Source organism: Enoplosus armatus, chromosome 18 (assembly GCF_043641665.1).
Source record: "Enoplosus armatus isolate fEnoArm2 chromosome 18, fEnoArm2.hap1, whole genome shotgun sequence".
In the NCBI taxonomy this organism is placed as follows: Eukaryota; Metazoa; Chordata; class Actinopteri; order Centrarchiformes; family Enoplosidae; genus Enoplosus; species Enoplosus armatus.
The window spans coordinates 4660346-4683934 of record NC_092197.1 but is presented as its reverse complement, the minus strand read 5'-3'; positions in this window follow the sequence as shown (position 1 = coordinate 4683934).

Here is a 23589-nt window from a genome sequence, read left to right as displayed (position 1 = left end):
CAGGCAAATACACTACCTTGGTCTCACATGTGGCATGCAGCCCCTGTTCTTGGCTCACACTGGCCCTGCTGTTCTCTGTCCCACACTCTTGTTATTTTTTTGTACTCTTTGGAGAGCTGATGTCATAAATTAAACATCACATACAGGCTGTAATAATTAAGAGCCAGCAGGATATGCTAATCAGAGAGTCCACGATGGAAGTGGAGTTTAACAGTGCAGATAGAGCATAGGCCAGCTGGAGTCTCGGTGGGTGTGGCTCAGTTCAGAGAAAAATGCCCACATTAAATATCTGAAGTGGCGAGGGTTGAAACATAAGTGATGACACTGGGGGTAGGAGGGGGGTTGTCCCGAAAATCTGGATCAAATCTTTTTTTATCGCATCTCAGTTTCTGTTGGTTTGTTGAGCTTTGATGATTTTTGGATCCTCTGAGACATCTTCTTCCCCAATGTCCTGCCAGATGATGAAGCACAAACAGATCATAAATGCAAAATTGGAAAGAAAAAGTTTGTGGTAAAAGCCACTTATTGAAATGTTTTTTAAAAAGTTGTAGCTTTTTAGCCTCATGACTCTAGGGATGGCAATGTCAGCCATTGGTCCACCACTTTGGTCCAAACTGGAATATCTCAAAAGCTGTTGGCTGAATTGCCGTGAAATCTTGTACAGACATTTAAGCAGTATCAAGGTTGATATCAGAATGTGTCACAATGCCTAATCACTGCAGATCTCATGAAAAAGTGCAGGCTGTGGTTGAAGTCGACCCTTATCGTCTTCATGGTTCATAACCATTGTGTTCATTTTGATCAGACAGAGGACCACGTGATTCATCTGTGACACATATATAACAAGAGACATAACAAATAAGTTCCCTCAAATTAGTAAAAAGAAGACTTTCTGGAGAATTTGAACCTACATACAATGCCTGCTGGAAAATGTGCTAATACGCTAACAATGGTTTGTTGAGTTAAGTGAACAATCACCATTTACCATTTTCACCATCACCATCATCAGGTACCATCAAAGTATCGGACCAATTTGATTTGGTTTACGTTCAAATATCTGCAGATCTAATGACATTCCCGTGTGTCTCAGTTGTACTTTGTGTCAAGTGCTAATTAGCAAATGTTACAACACAAGAACATATTAACCAGTACACCTGCTACACCAGCATGTTAGCGTTGTCATCGTGATCGTGTTAGCATGCTGACTGTAGCATTCAGCTCAAATTACAACAGTGCCTAAGTACATCCTCACAGAGTCACTAGCATGACTGTAGATTCTTGTATCTACACCTTGTTTGTTATTCCAATCTGCTGTTAGAGTTTAACCTTTAACTCAGATTTTCATCAGATGGAGCATTGTGAGATATTCAGGAAATGCTGGAAACAGTGAGATGTGCTGAGTCAAGCAGCCTGTGGTCATCTTTTTTCCCTTAACTGTTCATGATGCCATTGGCTCAGTTACCTCTGTAACTAAAAAGGCCAATCTGAGGGTTTGGATTCAAACTACAGAAACAAAACAATCCCCTCTTAGAAAAGAGACACTTGGAGACATTTAGTTTATTTTCTCGCCAGAAGAAATTCTTGTCTATGAAACTGACTCCAGTATGTTGGCCTTTTTCATTCTATCATAAGGTTCAACTTTAGAAACAAATCATCCCAAAGGTATAAAGGTCACAGAGATCAAGGACTGATGGACCCTAGCCTCCCTCTCATCTTAATCCCGTCCCAGATCTGCCCAGCAGATGTTCTCACACACACTCACATACACACAAAATAGACCCACCCTATGTAATACGGTTATGTACTGCTGAAGTTAATGGGCCTTTCTGAATTCCAGGAGCACCCGTCTCAGACATTCAAACTATTTCCCTGTGGGGTTTTAAGCCTAAGGGATGAATCCTTCTCATCTCAGTCCTCCTTTCTGCAGGTTAAGAAAATCCAATGTTTATTGTATGCATGGATGAGCGTGTTAAAGAGAAGCATTAACAGCCAGGTGAAGCTGCACTCAGGCAGGAGGACCTGAACTACACAGACTTGATCTGAATCCACCAATCGTCCCCTCCCCCTGCTTTACATAGAAAAAAATATGGATTTCTGGGGATAATGCATGTTTATACAAGCATCCCTGTTCCACTGTGAATTGTAGCATGCACACACACACACACAACCACACACACATATGCATAGATGCACACGACTGTTCCATCGCTCATCATTTTACTGGTAATCTCCATGCTCAGCCTTGTTTAATATACTTTCCATCTAACACGATTCATCACAAACATCTCATTGAGGTTTGGCAGCACTCCTGTGGAAAATCTTAACACTGCAACGCATGCCAAAGTTCTCATTGGTCTTGATAAACACAATGTCTGGAAAGGGGACTTGCAGCATAGTGGTGGCTTCATGTTGGGAAGTTATTGCTGTAGTATGTTTGAAAATCAAACTTTTATCAAAGCTCACATGAAAGACACATAAGGGCACAATTTGCCCATTCATCACATGCCAGTTACAGTAATGCCACTCCTTGGATGTCTGTCATTTTATGGCTGCTAGTTGCCACTTCTCTCCATAAGATCGTAAAAGCTGGAGCTGTTACCATGTAATGGTCTGCAGTTGAAATCCAGATGTCTCCCGGTGAATGCACAGTTGGAAAAAGATAGAGAGAGGAGGTAGAGAGTTTGGGGGGTCGTGAGGGGATAAATATGGAGAAGATGGAAGATGTACAGTGGGAAAACCCACAAGGTTTACAACTGTTTTGGCGTCTTTGTTAAAACACAGATGGGTACAGACGATGTTGAAAATATGCAGACAGCCACAGGTCACGACGGTCTGAAGGGAGAGTTGTACCAGGGGGTAGAGTACGTCAGAAATCCCAGTGTGCTGGGTGTTTCATGTGGCTGATGACACACTCACACACCCAGACTACAAAACTCTGAATGAACAAAAAAATGTCTGTAAAGATTTTCCTCTAATACAACCTCAGACTACAACAGACTGGCTCATAATTAAGTAATTTGCTCCATAAATGAGACATAAACTGTAGATGTTGAAATACTGACGGGCACATAATGGAGACAAAACCATCCTGAAACATTTCTGTGGTGTCCAGTGGAAGATTCTGGCTACTGCCTGCTCAATGTTTAACCTTGATTCAGTCCAGTTCTCCCATTCATCCCTTGTCCCTGAGGACAGGAACCACTGGTGAGGGAGGGAGAAGAGGAGGAGATGGGGGGAGGGAGGGGGGGACTTTCCCACCATGCGGAGCTACTCATCCAATCTGTGTATATTTCATTCCCTTTCCCTCCTCTCTCTTCCATATTCTAATTCTAACATCAACTATCCTATCCAATCCTATTCTAGTTCCAATGTTTTCCCAGTTTTAACTGTTATAAAATCTATTTTTTGCTAGCGGCATGTCACTCTGTGGGTTGATCAGTCCAGACTTAAATATCTCAACAACTATTGGATGGATTACCTTGACATTTTGTAGAGACATTTATGGTCCCCAGAGGATGACATCACAAACATAAACACAGGTTATGGAAAAGTTTTACTAATGTTAACCTTCATGGTTTAAACTTTTAGCCTTCATGGTTTAAACATTCATGATACAAAGAGTAATAACTGACCTTGTTTGAAATTGGTAGATGTCATGTCAACAGTTTTATAGATTTTTTGGGGCCACAGGGGATTTTTGCTGCAGCACTGTGGTTGGCCACTTGGACAAATTGGCAGCAAGGATGACTGGGGGCACAGTATTCAGCTATCTTAATACATCCATGGCGCCAGTAAAATGTGTACTTATCCAGTGAAATATGTCTACATCTAGAGGACAGATTGGCACTCATTTGTATACAGACATTCATGGTCCCCAGAGGATGAATCCTTGTGAATTTGGTGATCCATTGACTTTATCTTTGACCCACTAGCAGGTCAAAGTTTTCACTTATCCTGTGAAATATCTCAAGAACTACAGTACTCCAAAAGGACTAAGGACAGTACTTTGTGTTTAGTGCTAATTAGCAAATGTTAGCAAATGTTAGTATGCTAACACCTAAACTAAGACGCTGAACATGACGAACATTCTATAATAATGCTAATATATATTTTAAGATCAGCAGTGTTTTAAATATATATATATATATATATATATATATATATATATATATATATATAACACTGCTTAAAATCAGCATGTTAGCATGCTGATGTTGGCATTTAGTTAAAATGACGGGCGTGCCTCAGGACAGCCTCACAGAGCCGCTGGCGTGGCTGTAGAGTCTTGTTCCTTTACCAGTTCAGGCATGTGATCCCAGAGAGGGCACATAAATATAATTAAGATCTTTTACTGTTGCTAAAAAGCAGTGACACAGTCCAAAGGGGGACACATAGATGGAAAAAATAATCTAAGAGAGGTGGAGAGAGGCCAAAATGAACAGAGGGGGACTGGATGGTGTGATGGGAAGAGCGTGTCTAGACTGTTCCTGGCCTGCCTGAGCTCTGCTCTTTGAAGTGTGTGCTAGTGGTGCGTGCTGCACTCTCGGGGCATGTGTGCAGGGCTCTGATGAGGCTTACTCTAGATCTTCTGTTTTTAGACCATCATCTCCGGGTTTATAGTCTCTGTGCCCATCGCACTGCGCTCTCTCTTCTTTTCTCCTTCCATTCATATTCCTTCCACTGATCTCTTTCCCCTTGGTGCCCCCCCCCCCCGCCCCCTCCCTCCCTTGCCTTCCCTCACGCCATTTTCCATCCTCTATGCAGCTCTGGCCCCCACCACATTCCAAGCAGATGTTACACGTGTGTGCGTATATGTGTGTGTGTGTGAAAGAGAGATTGTGCTTTTCATCAGATACGAAGATGGGACTCATACCTGGATGCTCTAATTGATTTTCTGTCTGGTCTCCCTTGAGGCCAGTAACTCTAAAGTCAGCCATTTCCTCTCAAAATAAAACATGACAGTGGTAATGACTCTACCAAAGCATAGAAAATGAAATTCAGAGTATTGTAGTGTAGTTGAACAAATGAACAGGGTCTTTAACAATCCAGTTTTAGCAGTGGTGGAAACATTTCAGCGAGTCACACATAAAGTATTACCCTGTTTAAAGGAGGGTTTATAGAAAGGGTGAGGTAGCACTTTCCAGAATCTTCAGAAAATTACAAGAAGGGAGGGAGGCCAGAGGGAAGGAGGGGGGGAGAGAGGGTGGGAAGGTTTGTCTTCTCAACTGGGAGCTGCTGGCAGTTATTAAGCTATACAACCCACTGAGAAAAATGTACACCCAGAAACTCATTAAAAAAGTCATGGCAGGCAAAGTGTCTTTATTTCTGCACGTTCAGAAAGAAAAGGGGAAGAAATAATGAGCTAAGTGAATTAAACAAGATGACTTAACATTTTCTGCGGTCAGTTTTGTTGTAGTTTGGCGTCTGGTCTGCTCCTTTCCGCGTTTGTGAGGGGATTTGATGTGATGTCAGAACACACTGGAGAAATGGGGCTTTTTGGAGAAAGGATAAAAGAATACTGTCGTGTAGAATAATGTCAAAATGAATGACAGATGACTCAGGAGTATAAAACATGTGTAGTGTCTGAGAATTGAAGAGGAACGTGAGTGATTCAGTGAAAAGAGGCAACAACTAGTAGTTCTATATGTATATAAATACAATGAAATAGTACGCAGATTTTGCATGTTTGTAGACAGATAGACAGAAATCACTGCCTCAAGCGCTCCCTGGCACACCTCTGTGGAATTAGCTGGTAACTGAATGAGCTTCATTACGTTGACAGCATGGCATGAAGGGAGGAGGTCATTGAGTCTAATTTGGTACGTAGTTTTGCTGACATCCTTTTCCCCACCACTACCTCCAGCGGGTCCAGGCTCAGCCCAGCAAAGGAACCTTCCTCACCAACATTTTCACCAGCCTGTCAAATGCCCCAGATTAGAGCTGCACTGAAAAAATATCTTTGCAGTAGATTCCAGCACATTGAAAGATCTGCGTCTCTTTAAAAGGACAAAGCTGATCTGTCATTTCATGTGTGAATCAGCCCATGATTTACACCCAGCGCCAACATTTAAGTACAAACACAGTGCTCCCTTTACAGTATGCAACGAGGTGAAAAGCACATCAGCAGGTTGAAGGTCGGGGTGCTGGATGGGCATATAGCAAGTTGGACTTATACCTGTAATTTTGTGATTTGAGTGGTTTAACCTTTAACCTTAGTGTCCCCCTTGGATGGCACCTTTGTTCTAATAACCTTGTCCCATCAGACATTAACCACCAATTTGCTGTGTCCTTACATAGTATGTCGAAGCTCTGCACCTGACCTTCCAGGAGTCAAAGCCTCTGTAAGTGATTATCAAGCAACATAAAACAGTAAACAGTACAAAGTGCTCCTGTGGTGCTCACCACCCACTTCACAGCTCTGCAGACATCCACTTGCATCACATGTCAGTTTATGGTCATGGATGGTATTAGGAGTTCTAGAAAAACTATTTTGATTATGATTCCGACTCAGGCAAGTAGGACTCTAGCCTGTGATGCTGGTAGTTGACCAGTCCATCCCTGCAAAACTAATATGCAAAGATGGAGAGCCGAGTTTTGCTGAATGAAGACACAAACGCCGCGTGTTCCCTTCCCCAGAGTCCCCTTTGCTCTTCAACAAGTCTAGTCTGTGATAAATATAGGTTTGAATTTATGATTCTAGTTGGACATGAGTTGTGTTATGGTGCTTCAGTTAGATCTTACAAGTGCTGTAATGATCTTGGTTGCACTTTGAGAAAATGTTAGTCCCACAAATAAGCCACAAAATTCCAGTGAAGCTGTTTGGACATTTTTCTATGGAACCAAACTGGACAATGGTGATACAATATTGAACTCAGCTTGAACTCAGTGAACTGTGTTTCTCCACCGTATTGTCTAAACACAGGCCACCAAAAGACATGAAGCCGCAAAATGAAAAGTGTGCTAATAAGACTGCGAGCCACCGTGACTGCCAGAAACCTGCAGCACACGCTGGCATTGATTCTGCGACCATCTGGACCTCTAGTGGAGGAATGCAAACCAATTCTTCCACAGGATATGGCGCCATTTGGTGTTCTCTTGATGGGAACACAAACTGCTGGGTCAATTGCCACTCCAATAGCGCTGTTTTGAAGAGGTGTACAAACGCTCTGAAATAGCCATTAGCGCTGTTTCTACTTATGTGAGAGCAATAACAAAGAAAAGCCAAAATCTCTAGCTGAGGCAGATGGGACCAGCAGGAGATATAGCAAGCATAGCTGAAAATCAATAAAGACATCAAGATAGTGCCATTAAGAGCTGCAAGGAATTACAAAGCAATGTCCAACTGGCTTATTCTTTTTCTCCTGGTCCAACATTTTTATATAGAAAACCATATGTTTGGCATCACAACCTCTTACCCAGTCACTTTGGAGACTTTTTTTTATGTGACTGGTTTTCAGTGAAATGATTTCTTGACACAAAACAGATTCTTGTAACAATATATCAATACAGGATCAAACTCTCTTGGTGCTTCTCTGTAGCTAGAGGGGCTGGGTGTTTTCCTTTGAAATACTCCGCATTTTTATTCCTCAAGACTGGTGTCGAAGTCCACGTCAGAGTGGTACGCCACTTGTGACGTGTACACATCATCAGAAGCCGACAGCAGCGTGCATATGATGTAGAGTGCCAGAGACGGCAATGGTCTGTAGGGCCATTGTCCATCATTTTACTTGAGCTATTTGTGAGGTGTTGTGGGTAGCCACATATGGCAGGTATAGAGCCTAGAGCCTAAATTTTTCTGTTTAGAGAGATTGAGGAATGGCTAAACTATCATTTCACACAGTGGAGCTTTGAATTGGGAAAATGAAATGGAAGGGTCAAAGGCAAAATGTGACAGAGTAGAAGTGGTTTCCACCCTAGGAGAAACCTAAAAAGAGCAGCTTCAGAATCACTTACTTCCCGAGAGTTAGTCTAGAAGATCAATAATACTCTCATACCTGTACCCTTACTATGAAGCTGCAGCCAGTTAGCTTAGCTTAACACAAGCTTAGCCTAGACTTGAAGCAGAGGGCAGCAACTAGTCTGGCTCTGTTAAAAGGTAAAAACAAATCTGACTTCCAGTAAGTCTAAAGCCCTGTAACACATTGCTGTATATATACATGAGAGTGGTACTGATCTTCTCATTTAAGTCCTGGCAAGAAAGTCATGAAGGGCATTTCCAAAAATGACTATTCCTTTAAAGGCAGGTGTGTAGAGTGTGCCATGAGTTTATATGAATTAATGTTTTCATATGAATCAAATATGATAAGTAAAGAAAATAATGGATCGCATTGGCCTGTGTAGGCAAAAAGGTCAGCGAAATCATTTTAATCAATTCATGTGCATTGTGAAAAGCAGCTGCATGTCTTCACTATATCCCTGCAGCTGCCTTTCTGGCTGACTCACAGTTCTGTGGTCAGTCTGTACCGTCTGCTTCACCACCTTTTAAATCACTTTATGATTATGTCTACTACTTATGACTGCACTTTTTCAGACTGAGAACTTGATGTACTTACAGGACTAGTCAGCCATATAAAAATTTAGTGTAAACAGATTTGTCTTTCTGATGGTACAGTGAATCAAATAGCATTACATTTTGTTTTATTTACTTAACTATAACTAACTATACATCTAACTATAACTGTTAGCTACTAGTCAGGCTACTGACTTTGATGATCCTCTGACATTTCCTCTAGCGCCACCATGAGGTTGTGTTTTAGTGAAGTGTCTCGACAATTGGTTGGATTGAATTACCATCAAATTTTTAAAAAAGCAAACGTTAGCATGCTAACACTAACACTAAATTAAGATGGTGAGCATGGTAAACATTAGAACTGCTTAACATCTGCAAACTAACATTGCTTTTGTATGTTAGCATGCTGTGCCTAAGTACAGCGATGGCAGTAGATTTTTAGTTTTGTTGTTTACTCTTTAATATGAACATTTTCATTATTTTATATAATCCTACATTCATTTAGAGAAGGAGAAAATAGAAGTCATTTAGGGCTACGGAAGAAGGCAAAATCCCTACAGCCATAACATCCCTGGTAACAATCACAAATCGGAGAAGCCCTGTATACTATACTATACTATACTATATGAGTTGTATGATAACACTAAGTGCCACCTGTGCATGCTGGTTTTCTGATGAAAGACAGAGATAGATTAAGAGGGGGGGAGGGGGGGGGGTCAGTTCAGATTTATTTAGGATGGTCTGTCTATATATACAAAGCACTAGCTAAGTTTAAACTCTGTTGACATGGGTCACACATAACCCCTCTCTCTCTCTACCCACGTTACCCACCCCCAAATACACACACACACAAACACACACAAAAATGCTTGGTATGTTTATAGCCCATGAATTTTGAAAGTGCAGACATAAAGACAAATGCTGTTTTTGCTTATGCGTTCACATTAATATGTACATTTGCGCACGAATGCTAAAATGCCACAATATAAACTCATTAGCAGTGGAATTTCTCCATTGTCTTTTTTATTTCTCTCTTTTATATACGTTCAGTGCCACACACAGTTTGTTTGACAGGCCCGTCAGGCTCGAGAGGATGTAACAAAGTATTTCCTCTCTGGGGTATCATTATGGGATGAAGATAAGCTGCTGCTAATGATTTGACTTAACATAAGATAAGATGAGACATGGTAAGATAACATAACATGAGAAGGCTCCATACCTTAGCTTAACTTTACTTACAGCTGCTCTGTGAGTAATCTGGAAGGAGTGTGGATATTTAACACCTGACTCTTTGTCAATTGTTTCCGCTTCCCAAAAGTGACCAAAAAATGATTTATTGCAGGTTTAACTAAATGCAAGACAATGTCATTTTAAAAAGCAGAAATAGCACATTTGTCCTCTCACAAATTGATTATTAATTAATTATTTGGTGGCTAATGTTAAGCCAAGAAAAGTGAAGAAAAAGATAAGCTTTTGTTGTGGTTTACTCTCTGACTTTTCTGCTTTTGTTACTGTTACACCACATTTTAGCATTCACCATTACGCCATAATTACCACTTGTGGCCACAGTGACCGCTGTTTAGCAAAAATGACATCGTCTCACTTTAACATGACCTGATATAGGAGGTGACAGGTGAGAGAGGGGAAATGACACGCAACAAGAGGCAGATTACCGTATATGTTATGCAGGCATTTTCCACCTTAATACAACTGTAAAACCATCCCAAAAGGTCATAGATGACCTCATAGGATGACATCACAGAAACACCTGGGTGAGCCCATTTTATTTGTGCTACCGCAACATACTTGACCAAACCAGGCTGTTCCAGTGCTCAGCCAAACATCAGCATCATGGGACTAACACGCAGACGACACAGTGGCCACATACCAGACAGCCTTTCATGCCATGACATCACCATGCTGTCCTCACCACACTGTTAGTGTGTAATGATGTGTGAATGGTGATACTCATGCAGGTTTGACTTCAGCTCTGTGACATGTGAAATTGCCATTAGAGCCACATTTCACTTGAATGCTCAAATGTTGTCAAAACAGAGAAATATTCCTTTGACTGAATTTTTAGGTCTGCACAGGTGGAGGACAGCTGTCGTGATCAAAAACAGAAGAGGGGTTAATGCTGCTGATGTGTCTGGCTCACTCTGAGGTTATACTGTCATTGTTCAGTTAGAGAAAAAAGCAATGGGGAATGGAGGAGGTGGGACGGGGCGGGGATCCTGAGCCATAACTGGAAAACTTCAGGCACACAGATACACTAGACGAAGGTGGAGCTCATTGTTGGAAAAGGCAGCTTTGTCGGTATTACTCCACCCCCTTTCTCTCCCTGCCCCCTCCCAATGCACACACAGATACTGTTTTCCTATATTTTCTCCACAGCCTATCATGTAATAGTAGAAACATATGCGCACTGGTGTGCTGACATGTGCGCAGGCCCTGGGTCCACAGGGAGGGTGAGGGATACATGGTGCACTGAAAAAATACTATTAATTCTTCTCCTCCTTTCCTTTTTTCTTCCTGTTTTCTTTTAGTTTCCTCCCCGCTGTGTTGTTCTTTTCACTTTTGACTTGCTGCACAATATTCCCCACATCCCCCTCCTCAGTTCTAGGTTGTTCCGTATGTGCTTCTCTGTTTCTCATTTCTACTGACCTGTCGAAATGTTTGGTCATTATCCTTTTGCTATTTAGTAATCTTCCTTGCCTCCTTTTGCTCTTCCCTTTTCTTTTCCTCAGCGACTGGTCACCGAGCATTGCCTTGTGTGTTGAAACAACTCGCACAAAGACCGAGAGATGTTTTTAAAGGAGAACAAAACTCCTTGACAGCTGTGCATTTGCCTTGGCTTACTTTTGAGCAAATTCCATCCCACCCTTTTGCATCACTCACTGCTCCGTCTGCCTCACGTTCTCACAGCTCCCACGTTTTCTCTTTCCGTCACTTTTTTCTCCTTCCTCCACTCCCTCCCTGCCTCTTTTTCTCTTTCTCCTCTCAAAAGCTTCTCTCAACTCTCCCCCCTTTTCTTTCCCCCTACTTTATGACCCCTTCCTTCCAGATCCCGCCTCCCCACTTCTCTCACCTCTCTTTTTCAATGTCTCTGCTCTTATTCTCCCTCCCACTCTGTAAACCATCCCAAAGGTTGGTTTTGCTTCCATTTCTGTCTTGGACGACAGAAATGTCATTTACTGTGACCACGATCCAATATCCTACTGTCAGCATGATTTAAACCAATCAGTGTGAAGCGTGGTGTGACTGTGCCTCCAAGGAAAAACAGGGAGGGAACCGATCAGGATAGACAATTGGGACAGACATTCATAAAGACACCAGGAGATCTTCAATCAGTTAGAGTAGTGCCCGTCACTGCTATGTCTGACACAGCTTGATGGCGGCTCAGTTTCTTTCAGTTTTGTCTCACGAGTGTATACTTTGTCTGGGTGGGTGTTCACTAAAAAAGGGAGGGTGACTCTGGTCTCTGGGATAAGAAACAGACATGCCCTCTGCTTGTTCCAGGGGGGAATGTAAACAGCAGCATCATTACAAGTGCATGTCATTATTTTCTCAAGACTTCCTCTCAATGAAGTTAAATGTTGTGATAATAAGAGAAATTCCCACATCACTGATGCATTCAGAAATGATATAAATGATATGAATGGCAGACTGTATTTGCTGGATGTCCTCTGGGAAGCTGTGAGCTCTGTTATGAAGTGGGATTGTGGGTCACAACAATATCCAGAGATCAACCAGAGTGGTGATTAATCTGTCATTGATCTTTAAAGTCACATTTAGTCTTCCCTTTTCCCAGTCAAAAATATGTCTGTCGTCTTTTCATTTATTGTATATATATAATATATATAATATTAGAAATACTCCTTTTCCTCTCAGCTGCTGAACAGGTGTGTTTGTGTCTGTGTTTGATTGACAGCTCCGGCGAAGTAAACACACTTGCGCTGTAGCTGACAAGCAACGGCCAGAAAATGGGCCTCATGCAAGAACCACTCGAACGAACGGATTCGTTCTCAGGTGGCACGCGATTTAAGAGAATTTGTGGCATTCACCAATTTTTGTATTTATGATTTTCTTTTAAGTTTGAACTAAATTTACGATTGGTCCAAACCTGTCGTATGAGTCATGTACAGATTCCCTCATGAGAAAAAAGGTTTGTTGCATTAAGACGAATAATTTGGACTTTAAATGTGATAACGAAATTAACTACAATAAAATATATATCTGAATAGATTGATGATGATGATGATGATGATGATTTTGAATGGTTCAGCACAGCAATTTACACAGTTCAGTAGTTGTTAGGAAAAGTTTCTCAATCTGAGAGCTGCCTCAGGGTCTTTAAGCAGGTCTCTGTCCTGTAGCATCCTCATCCTCATCCACCCGACAGTGTAACATCACCGACGGTAAGTTCTAACATTCTCCTCACGTCCCCTTGACCACCTCTCATATTAGTCATGGACCGCTTTACTTTAGACAGATGTTTTTTAGCGTCTAACTTGATGTCAAACCATTCCCTCTTAGTCTCTGGCTCGTTTTAATATTTTCTAATAGTTTGGAGTCTTCTAATACCACCTCTGACAAAGCTAAACTTATCTTTTCATGTGCTGATATCCGACTGCAGGACAAGAAGCTACGCAGTTTTTCTTTTCACACGCTGTGTTTTATTCTTAGCCACCATGAAACCAAAAACATATAAAATGTATGTTTATCCATTTTGGTTTCTGATTTTTTTTTGTCAAGGAGAACACATGACGTGATTAACAGCTGCAGTCGGACTTTAAAGACCCTGAAGTAGGTCCTGGTTTGAGGTGGGTGGGATGTCACGCCAATCACAGGTTGAATCAAAATGTAATTGGCGGATGGTTTAGTTATACTGCAAGCAATGTCAATCAAATTGAATGAAACCACACCCACCCAGTCCTGATCAAGCAAATTAGTTGAGTTTTTGAGTGTTGAACTCCTAATAAATAATAATTAAGGGTGTTTTTTGCGAACATTTAGCTTTGATTGTTATTTGTTGATGTTACAGAGAATTTTTTTTTTATATATATTTAAGAAGTTTTCAGGGGATTTAAGTATTCTCCATCTTTGATCAGAATAAACAACCGCCCTCCGTCTATTTAGGGACAGTTTTCAAACATAGCAAATGACAGGGGAACAACACAACTGTGTGAGGTTGAGGCTTCATTACTTTTAGCTTCTGGAGTCAAACGAGACTCTAAATCACGCTCTTGTGGATGCTCATCTTTAACACTACTCTGAAGCTGTGGTCAGAGTGGATGGATGTGGCCAGGATGCTGCCTGTTTTGTTTTGAGCCACAACTTTTGGTAGGTGACACTCAATTTAGGTGTCAGGTGATATCAAATTAAAGTTGACTTATGGAAACACTGGGCCTGCCCAGAGCATTTCTTTTTAGGTGGGTCTGACCACAGCTTTAAAAAATCATGTGAAAGTCTCTTCGCTCTTGCTGCAACAGCTGTGAGAGAATGGATTTCATTATCATGTGTCTATAGACTCTCCCTTTCTTCTACTCAGTCTGAGCTGAGGTGGATGTTTGGATGCCTGAGCTTGTCCCTGCTCTACCTCGTCCTGCCCCAAAGCCTCAGTTCAGGGCAGAGCACAGCAGTTCTCCAAGGGTCAGGTTTTCACATTAGCCTCGCCTTGCCATGCCCACCTTCCTCTGCTCCCTGCTCCCTGCACCCTCCCACCCTCCTGCATTACACCAAAGCCCGTTGTGTAGTTTTCACGAGGCTGTTCAGCCAAAAGATTCAGGTACACCATCCAAATCCACAGAAATTACCATGATGCAGAAAAGCTTCTCCTTGTTTTTATACAGTGCTGACAAAAGTACATATTACTTTACATTTTAAAGCTTTTGAAAACTGAGGTTTTCTCAGGAAGCCTTCCTGTACTTAGTGGAAAAATCTCTTGAGGGGGTGCGACTACCCTGCAATAAAGTTTCTTCCATGATTCAGCAAGCTGGTTCTTTTCCATTAACAATCCAGTTATGGCGGTCACGTGCAGCTTTTCAATCAAATAAATGAGTAAACTGGAAGTTGTACCAGTCAGTCCTGGCTACAGAAAAAACGGTTTTCACTTTAGTCACTTACAATCCTGTCAAACGTTCAAAATCTGCAGTGCAATTTTGTTCCTAATTCACCACACTCTCTGACGTAAGGTGATAGGCATCTTGTGGCTACATTTCCTCCGCATTTGCATTGTGTGATGTGGGTTGTTGCAGGCATGTTTTGCCCTCACTCTGAAGTTCTCCCAAGCTCCAGGACATGGTCTTTAGCAGCATTTAATGAGGCTCAACTTCAGCTGCCTTTTTACAGAAAGCCATAAAGTCAAACAATACAACATTTTTAGTGTCTTTTCTCATGAAATACATGGACTCAGAATCTATTTATAATATAACAAGAAAAAGGAAGTTTGCATGTCACATGTCCACAATATTGAAGATACATTGAGGAGATTCTGTCAAACAAGATTCCCTCCACACTGATGGCTTCAAGTGGTTTTGTTTAAAGTTCACCATCCACAATGAAATTCTAACAATAGCATTTCGTCTTTCTCCTCCTCTTTTGGTTGGCAAACAACAGAATCCTCCCTTGTTAGCATCATCTGGTTTTGGACAAACATGGTTGAACACTCTGCTTGGTCTTTGCAGGGTAAGCCTCTTTTCACTCTATGTATTTCTACTCACAACATACAGGTGTATTCACTGACATATATTTCTGTTTTTGTTGTCAAATGAGTGCATGAAAATTAGACTAATAGTAATGCCCTCTACACATGATCGGTGGTATGAGCTGTGCCCAGTAAGACAGGCCACAGAGGCAAAGTGCAGAGTAGGTTTATGTTGCCAAGTAGCATGAAGGCGCCAGAAAATTACAGCCAAAAAGAGCCAAGCAGAGACTGTGTGAGAATTATGAATTTTAGTTCAACACACAATAATGCAATAAGGCAGCCATGCTCCTTGGTAAGAACCCAATGATTAAGAAGGGTTTGGCTGCCTAAACGCGTTGTGAAAAGCTCTCATCTCATTGGTTGTGTATTGAAAGCGGTCAAAGTTGAAACTGAGTGCAACAGCAAAGCATTAAAGCGGCGCAAAGGGTAGCGTTTTCACAAGGTGTGATATCTCACTCTTGGAGAAAACAATGGATCACGCCATCTAAAGAGATTCTACTGCTGATACCGTGTTCATACCGATTTGCGTAAAAAAAAACGCAGCCCTCTCACTAATGCAATGTCACCTGGCAATGCGCTGAGTTGGCCAGTCAAATATGTGCAAGTGAACATTCCTTTACTTTGTAACGTGAACGTCGTATTTCTACTGTTTGGCTCGCAATCGTTGCAACAAAGCATTCAATTATTGCCTGCGTGGTAACTGTCCAGAGTTGTAAAACCCTGTCTCAGAATACTACAAAGTGCTGCGTGCAGCTCGTGGATCTGTTACTCAAACTGGACTTCCTGGATCATATTTAATGTCTTACTGGCACCTGAAGCAGCACTCCCCCAACAACGCAGGGCCGTTTTCAATCTGAACTAGGCCCCCTAGGTCTCCAGGGCAGCTGAATTGAGGCGATATAACACTCTTTACTTGATCTGTCCATGATAACTCCTGTTTGGTGTGATCGAGTATATTGGCATACAAAAGGAGTGATTACACAGAAAGATAAAGATGAGTAGTTGTTGAGTTGGAATATTAATATGAGAGGAAGTTTGAGACGTTTGATATTCGTAGGTCAGAGCTCAGTTTTCATCCACACCATAAAATGATACTGGCATTTTTAAAAGTATGAACTCTAGAGAGTTTTTTAAACGCTCTGTTTGGGGCCGAAGAAAATGCTGCTTCGTGTGAATGCAGAGAGGCATCTGTTGAAGTTCAAGATGACTAATAACAAAAGAAGCAGCACACTGGATACAGAAAGAAATGCATATGAGGATCAAAAAGAAGATGGATAGTAAGAAGCAGGGATTGTAATTATAGAGGGTCCCACAGGAGGACAGGAAGCTGGTAGTGGGGTGCAGGGCTGAGCGGGTCATGGGGCTGAAAGGCCCTGTTTACAGAAATCACAGTCTGCTAAAGACATCAGAGCCCTCTCCCCTCAGCTATCAACACTTCCAGGAACGCTCATGCATAATCTCTGTCATGTCAACTCAGATTACTGCTCTTACACACACTCACAGACAAGAAAAAGTCACGTTAGCACAACGAGTACACTTCTTTCACAAACATAAAGGCACATACAAACACACTATAAAGTCTTTGAAATAAAATTCCTAAATATGGATTGGATTAAATCTTGTCTTGCAGATAAGGAAAGTAAATCCAGACTGTAATTAAAAGACCCAATGGGCTTGTGGGAGAGTGCTGACGTGGATGTTTTGCCTGGAAAGAGATGCTTTGCAGTTGAGTCATCCCAGGCAGAGGGAGCCATATCCTGGGCAGGCTGGGCCCCTCTGACCCCTCCCTGGTTCTCCCCCAGGCGTCCTCCTCTCTGCCTCTGATTTACACCATGTTTCCAAAGGGACTCTGATACGCTGGATGCCACCCCTCCTGGGAGGTCATCCCAAATTGTGACGAAGAGCTGGCCCCCCAGTAAGAAGTTGGCTCCGTGTGGAACTCGAGAGGGTCTCCTCTCCGGGAGATGGAGGCTGACCATTGGCTGCTGCTCGAAACAGCAGACAGGTGTGGGTCTGTTCCTCATAAACTGCCTCTAACAGGGCCAGAGACCCCCAGAGGAGGCTTGACACCTACACATGTGTGTAACTGGGGGCACACACATACACACATAACACACCTAAGGCCGGCTGGGTGGGCCTGCTGTTTACTGAAACAACAGGAAACATCACGGCTGTCAACATTTCAGCATTCTGATTGTTTGTTTCTGTGTTTCTGGTTCGTCCCTCTGCTCTCTGTTCCTTTTGCATTAGCCTCACTTTTAAAGAGGCAGTGCCCCTAAATTACAAAACACACTTTTTCTCACTTGGTGGTGCCCAGTCATACAGATAGTTTCAAGTTTCTGCGGTTCAAAGCATTGCAATATTGTATTGAAAAATTCAACGTTTCTTTCCAGCAACAGTGTCCCCGTTACTCAGAATTTTCCCTTTAAAGCCTCAGTGATCCTTTAAAGTATTGGCAGGCAGACGTTTTTCCATCTCCAAGAGGCCCCTAAAGTTCTCCATGCAGAGGGTTTCCTTCCACCTACACCATTTTTCAGTTTGCAATAAATATGGCCATCACTTACTCTTGAAAGCGCATGTGTATATACAGTATATATATATATATATATATATATATATATATATACATACACATGTACAGTGTATGTAAAAATGTGAACGTACAGATGTTTTTTTTAAGTCGTATGTTTTAGTCCATTTACTACAAACTACTTTTCATTTTCACACTTCCACAAACTACATATAATGTGTAAATTAGTGAGCTTCAGAGATGCTGGTTGGCAGAATTTTTATTACCTGTGGACAGAGTCAGGCCAGATGTTTCACCCTGTCTTTAGGCTAAGCTAAACTAAGCTAATTATCTCCTGCCAAGCTAAGCTAAGCTAACATTCTCGTGGCAGCAAGAGCGGTATTTATCTTCTCATCTAACACTTGGCAAGAAAGTGAATAAGTATATTTCCCAAAATGTTGACCTTTTCCTTTAAAGTTTTACCCAATGCCTTTGATCTTGGGTCAGCAGCTGACTCAGGCCCCCCTTCTTCCATATTACTTCATTGTACTCTCAGAAACCAATGCTGTCTTCCAATTTTTCTTGTCTCTTTCAGTCTAAAATTCAAGGTCAAAACGCATCTTTTACATTTTTTCTTTCTTTTTCTGGCCACCCACCTTCTTCCTCCCTTTCTGTCTTCTTTCTTTTGCCATTCAATACCTTTTCCATCTCTCTGCAGTTTGCGTTTTCATTCCCCTCCTCCCCATCCGCTTTACTCCTCCTCCACTCTCCCTTCCTCCCTCTCTCCATGTGTAAATGGCGGGTGAGGGGGTTTGGGATGGTGGGAAAGCTGCTTGTAGGAAGTTTTTTTCCCCCTCTGTGTTAACGTGTTCACCGGCTGGACAGCACATTCTTTCCACCTCTGTCGGCCTCGCGGGTCAAGCAGAACCATACCTTCTCCTCCCTCTCTCTCTCTCTCTCTCTCTCTCTCTCTCTCTCTCCCTCTCCTCCCTGGTTAATACACTGATCTGACTCTGCTAAGCTGCTGGAGTGGGAGCCTCAGATGTGGTGGTGGTGGGGGGGTGGTGGTGGGCAGACATTTTCAGTTGAATCACACTTTCCAGCGGTTTCCCCCTCCTGTGTTTTTCAGGTGCTCTCTCTGCGAAAGAGTAAAAGAAAAAAAAAAAAGAGGAAAAGGCTTTAAATATAAACATATGTGGCACACCAGTAATGTGAGTGTTTCCATTCCAGACACTTGATTTATGTCTGCAAGCTAAAACACAAGACACAGGATAAAGAGGAGGGGGTGAAAGAGATAGATGTGGTCAGAATGAAAAGACTGAGGAAGGAGGAGAAGATGGTGAATGCTCATTGGATTACAATAAATGCAAGCCTTTCTAAAACATCTTTTTCTGTCACTCACAAACAGCAACATGTGCGCGCAGATGAGCACACAAATCCTCTCACAGCTGAGCAGTCATTTAGACAAGATCTGGAGAGTGTTGACCGTCTCCTTTGTTAACATCTGTAGAGTCTGCGCAGCCAGTTTGTTTACTTTATTAGAAGTGGGACATCTCCTTGTTGTTCCCTTCAGCACACACACAACCGCGGAAACTGCAGAGCTAGAGCCAACATGAGACGTACTGTACGGCATGAGTGATGAAGTGAAGTGCTACAGGAGTGAGTCACAGCGTACTTAGGGAGACATTTCCCTCATTGTGGGTTTTAACAGGCCATCACCCCCTGTAAGTACCAATATGGACACAGGCACAGACACTGACTAATCCTGACGAGAGGCGACCCAACAGCTGCCGCTTAGAAGCAATCAGAAGAAATCTAGACCCTTAAATACTGTGGGAGAGTGGAAAGAACACAGCCTCTTGTTCTGAGGTCCATTCTACATTTTCACGACATGGTTTCGATTAAGTTTTGGACAGGACGAGCTGGTCATGAATCTGTGATGTGGCAACACAGTGAGGTCATGACACAACTTTTCAGAAAATTGATGCATCAACCTGGAGGAGATGATCATCCCCGGGGAGGTTTGTGAAGAACAAACACTCACACACACCTCAGATTATTTCAGTAGATTGGAAATTGGGTTTACCAGACTTTGAGAGGAAGAGCTGTGGGGCATGAATGTCCAGAAGAGGGGGTGAAGATTTTTGGGGTTAAAGGGTATTTAAGGTGTAGTGTGACTCAGATCGCCTGGCTGATACCTGACGTAACTTAAACCTCTCTTTACACACGGCCTAAACCTGAGAAACGTATGGAAGAGGGGGAAAAGGCTGAGCTCATTTGTTTTTGCCTGAGGTCCTGGATGGCGAGGGGTCAGGGGTACACGCTGTCAAGTGAAATTGGGATGGCTGAAGGTAAAGTGGGGAGGGGGGTGAATGACAAGCATTTACCGAAAACAGCAGGTAATGAGAAAGTGCCAAGTTCCTTTCTTGCGAGCATGCAGTTTCTCTCCACATTCTCTCCTGCTTTTATGCCTTTATAATCTACACTCAGACATAAACCCACTCAAACAAACACACACTTCATCATTTTGCTGTAATAACACATACGAGTTGAACGACATGCGTCTAACTGCAGACCCAAACTGTTTAAAGTTACACAAAGTGACCTGTGATTGTAGGACGATGTGAAAACTAAAACTGCAGTTCTCCTTTAACAGTAGGTATACCGTGCTGTTGTTTATTTTCAAAAGAAATCAAATCCAACAGAAGAGCCTTAACAAAAGTGATCCTTGAAAGTCCCAAAACACTGGTTCAGATGTCTCCGAGCTGAGAGGTCCCACAGATTTGCTGGGGAGTAGGTCTAGAAAAGAAAAACAAAAGTCGCACAGGAGATGGGTCATTTTATAAAACTTTGGCTGCCTACAGGATTCTGTTCCCTCCACACATTTGTTGATTGATAATTGCTGCCATCTGTATTTCTGTGGCAAAGAGGGCACTAAACAGAAGTGGTTGAGGATCCAAAACGTACTGTATGCACTGCTACAAAGAGCCTTAAAACGATCCTCCATCCTCCATTATACTCAGCCTCCATTTACTGCAAACAACTTTGTTTAATCCTAGAATTAACCTCATCAGTGCAAGAGCATTTGTATTTTTGACAGTCCCTTTGAAGCACATGCACACTGTCCACTTGATGAATGCACAACACCATCTGTTGTCACCAATAACAATGTACCCCTGACATACAGTAAGAGTGGCAGGGGTTTAGACAAGATTCATTTACATACTGTGCCAAATTGAATAAAATGATCTGCTGGGAAAATCCCCCGCCTCCTCTTCTCTGTCGTCCATTAAAAGGGACACTGATTAAACCATTACTCAAAAAATTGAGCTTGATCTGATATCCTTTATAATTAAGGTTCCAATTTCAAATGTTCCCTTCATTTATGGAAAGAATTTACAATTAACTGATTATATCTCCGCCAATGGTCTATTTTAACTGTAACAATCTGGCTACAGGTTTTTCCATAGCATGATACTGCACTTCACTTTTGATCTTTTGATCACTTCATCTGAAAGCAGTATTTGGAACAAATCACACAGTGAATACCACTGTAATTTGTAGCAACTCTTTCAGTCTTTTCTGTGTGACTGAATGAAACATTCACCTTAAAAAAACTCCAGGTTTACCTTGGTGTATGCCTAGGTTAACAATTTGCATGCCTGCTCTATATTCCTCTTGCTGAAACGCTCTGTGTTGATGTCAATCTTGATAGTTATGCTGATGACACCCAAATCTACACAGTTAAAATGACCAATGACCTCGAGACAATACAGAAGTGTGCTTTTCTCCAGTCAGAAATCGGTTGTCTTCTAAAGCCCCTGTAAGGCTTCATCTATCTGTTAAGGGCTAATGACAGATTACTGAATGATTAATGACCCACTTCTCACATCTTTCTCTCCGTGTATTTATCCTTTTACTGCTGCAGCATTGTTAATCTGACAGCATTCATTTCAGACTTGTGTTGAAAGTGACACAAAAATGTTACCAAATCCGACAGCGTAAAAGTGACTCAGATGCGTATTTAGACATGAGACTATGTTAAATTGCCATCACATTTACATAAAGAGGTGTACGTCTGAAAGGGGCTTAACTTTCTGCCACTAGTATAAATGCACACTTCAAACAAATTTTACTTCTATGCTGGTGACACGCATATACATATACAGCACTACTGAGGTGTGTTTGTCTGCAGTCAAAAGTTGAATATATTTTGACTTTTGATGATTAAACTACTAATGAAATAGATGTTTGTCTCTTCTACAATCACTAGTTGAGTGGCAGGATCTATAAGTTCCTCATTTGGTAAGAACTTGCCAGGTTTTATTTTTTACAACAGACAACAACCTAGACAACAGATCATGCTTTAAATCCTGATACCCAATCCTTGTTACTGAAACTGTGGATACTGCTGTTTTCTGTCCTTATAGGTATCCCAAGTTTAAATCAGTCCCTGATGTGATGCTTGTAATGAAAACCATGAGGGCTCAGGCAGGGACAGAGTACCACGATTGAAAACCAATGGTATCGAGTGTCTACAGAGTTCCTGCAGTTTGTGGTCATTGACTGTTGACACTGACTCAATCTGTAGGAGGTTCTCTTAGACAATAGCAGCGTCGGGAGATCAAGAAACTTGTGCTTTTTAGGACAGCCACTGTCTGCATTAGATGATTAACATTTAATTATCCCTATGGAAAAAAAGCAGCTATTTCGAGAAGAGTGTGAGTCAGTCAACCAACTAGCTTGCTTTTAGTTTTTTACCATCCATGTTCTATACTTTAATGTCCCTTTTGTTCATTAATGGTGATCCAAAGATCCCATTTCCTCTACAAGGTTCTACAAGCCATCAACATGTCATTTCTAACCAATCTTGAAATTCAAAAACTGTCCTAGCGTGATAAGGTAGTAACTGTAGCATGACCTCTGTCATTTGATCTCTGTCACTTGAACATTGACAGGTCTGGATGCACAATATCATAAGGAGAAAATCAGTGCAGACAAAGATTTTATTATTCATTGTTTTTATTATCAATTGTAGCTATATTTTTACACATGGGAACATGATTTAAGGAATACCAAAGACAAAGACTATAAAATGTCTAGAAGAAATCCTCCTCTGTGGTTCAGGGGTGCTGTTATTGGTCCCGGCAGCAGTGACGGACCTTCACACCTTAGGGTCTCTCCTGCCAAACCTGATTGCGTCACCTCATGAGTCTTAGCAGACCCCCCTCTCCTGGCACTGAATCGGGGCATTACTCAACCTTCAACACCAGACAGTCTCTGCATATTTTCTCCCTCCATCAACAACAAAATGCAGTTTTTACAACTCAGAATCCCCCCATATGAATGGTGGTGTGGAAAATAGCAGAAAGGCGGATTGTGTTGTTTGATTGAAAACAGCTTGTTGGTCTTCATTACCATGATGTTCTGAGGACAGATGAAGGCAAGGCTGACTTAAGACTGCAGCTGGGAATTATTTTGTTCTTCAGCCTTTGCTGATATTCTCAGAGATGATTTATAAACTCACAGCTGTGTGTATAACTTGCTCGCCATTGGACATGTTTCTTTTTGGATGGACAGAGCACTGTCATGTTCAAGATATTATTTGTTTAATAACTAAAAAAAAGGCCAATTACAAAAGTAAACTCATTTGCTGTGCATAAATAATGCAAAGCTTAGCTATCAATGCCACTGATTTGCCATCAACAACTTACACGCTTACAAGTGAGAGTTCAAGGCAAGCAACATGAAGAATCTTGCCCAAGTCTAGCATGACACAACTGTGTAAAGCCTCTGCAGAAGCCAAGCTCTGACACAAGTGTTTTAAATCCTACAACACTGACTGAAGAGTAATAAATCAACAGG